Here is a 2501-nt window from a genome sequence, read left to right on the forward strand (position 1 = left end):
CGATATAAATCTGATAATTCGCGCTCTCTCTCTCTTCTTCTTCCGCCTCCTTGTGGCTCAATGGCAATGTAAATATTTGTTGAAATATCTGGCTTTCTTGAACAGAAAGATTTTATGATATATAAACTAAAAATCTGCAACTGACAAACTAATCGCTTCCCAGTGGCGCAGCGGTAAGTTTGAGGGCTTTTCAAGGTGAAAACTGGGTTTCGATATCCGCGATTTGTACACCACAAATAGCTCATTGTGCAGCTTTGCGTTTAAAAACAAAAATCGAACAAACCTTGTCTACTTTAAACAATGAAGACGAAACACTAGGATTATTGGTTTTCTTTGGTGTGGTGTCTGATTATATATATATGTATATCACACCTTGTGGGCAAGCGTTACGTTTCGTGGCATAGCATGTAAACTATAAGTCACTTGTACAGATCACTAGTAATTAAAAAATTATAAATAAAAATAGAACTTAAAGCTTTAACCTAACTCACAATATTTTTAAAAGATGTTAAGAAAAAGAAAAGAAAAAACAAAACAATTCACGACAACTCGTAAAAGCAGATGTAATTATTTATCGTATATATATTTTTATAACATTGACGATTGGTTGTAGTTTTAGTTAACTTGTTTAACGTCCACAAACAGAAACGTAAATCAATTTTTTATCATAATCATAATAAGATTATCTCAGTATCTTATGACCGCCCAGTATTTGATACGTACACTAACAGTATACATCAAATATATTGATAATACAAACAGTACTTACCAATATCTAACTTGGGGATAGCTCTACGTCTGTAACCTGCTTGTTAACGAATAAACGGAAGTTCAAGTTCCAACTTATTAAAACAGATGGCGCTGATTCTTCACACCCTTAAAAACTGACGTATTTCAAGTGTGAGTATCAAAAGGCTCAAGGACAGCAGGTTTGAGTCTAACCAACGAATCACGTACTACGTGTGCTTCAGTAACCCATACGGGTGAAACATTATTGAATAGCGGCTCGTCTTAATTGGTGGACGTGGTAGCTTGTGTAAAAATTATTACAGTTGCTGCTAAGTGTCACGTGTGGATGAATTATTTTGTCACAGAACCTCGCGCAGAGCTACAGAAAAGCCTATCCGTGGAACTCTTGGGCTACTTTTATTTGATCGAATAGAAGAATTTGACTGTCGTTCCTATGTTGTACTCATAGCCCCAAAGTGCGGAAAACGTTTTTGCGGCAATGGATCGTGGACTGCGGATCCTCGGGTTCACAATCTGGGCACGATAACTACTAGTCCAACAGAAGAGTGAGGTTACGAAAATAGTTTTTTTTACACACTACTCGACATAATGAAGAAGGAACGCTTTCCTAACATCTACATGAAATAACACTAAACTTACTTTAACCCCCCCCCCTCTCTCTCTCCAATGAAAAAAAATCATTTTTTATATATATTTCTTTGGGAACGTGACTATTTACAATTATGAAAGGTTTATAGACAGTAACGCATCATTCTACTGTGGTTCAAATGAAGCTGTACGAATGAAAACGTTATGAGTGCCTTCTTTAAGCATTTTCTAATCGATGGAGGGTTTTATTATGAATGATAAGTAATACTTTAACATCAAATGAAGAATTGAAATACAACGTTTTAGTACACAATTAAAAATATATATTGACGCCGTCAGGTGCCGCCACTGTAAACACAATACGTATTTTGACGTGTCTACGTCATCTACAAGAACGCGAAACACTTCATTGTTTTTATATTTACCCTTACAGAACTATGAAAATGTGCGCTAAATATTAAAATTTATGTAAATAATTAAATATGTACCAATTAAAAGAAGATTTAAACCAAACTTTATAGTAAAACGTTTAATAAGTTTAGTATTAGTTCAGTTTTAATTAAAAATACTACCGTTATAACGTGTTCTGTAGTTGGGCGGGTTCTTTTTTGATTAATTGGTAAAATAATACCAAGTTCAATAATACATTTAATATTTTAATAATTATTTAATTACTTTTAAATACGTTTTATATTCATATATTATTTTTCACTTCTTTTCACTAATTCCTTGGCTCGTTTATGCCTAACATGGCAGCTTTGTCCCCAGCATATTTGATAAGGTCGAATAGAAAATGATTTAACTAAGCCTATCTCATCTTGTTCACGAACATTTATTTTCAGTCGTACTGCAGAATCATTATTCAAATAACGTATAACATGAATAAAGTAAAATTTTAAATTTTAAAAATCAAGTCTGTATTTGTAGTGAAAGTTATTCACAAACACCTTTTTTTCTAGCAACATACCACCAAACTAAGCTTTGCTATATAACTCAAGTTAACTGCAGAAGTTTTTTTTTTCCATATTCCACAAAAATTGTTAATGAGGCTCAAAATCAGATGTATGTAAAAAATGGCATTTCAGATCTATCTTTCATCTCCCACAAGTCACTACTCAAGCAGATTTTCGTTCAGTATAATATTGTTACGTCTCCGTTCGTTA

This window comes from Limulus polyphemus, unplaced genomic scaffold (genome assembly GCF_000517525.1).
Source record: "Limulus polyphemus unplaced genomic scaffold, Limulus_polyphemus-2.1.2 Scaffold5205, whole genome shotgun sequence".
Taxonomy (NCBI): domain Eukaryota; kingdom Metazoa; phylum Arthropoda; class Merostomata; order Xiphosura; family Limulidae; genus Limulus; species Limulus polyphemus.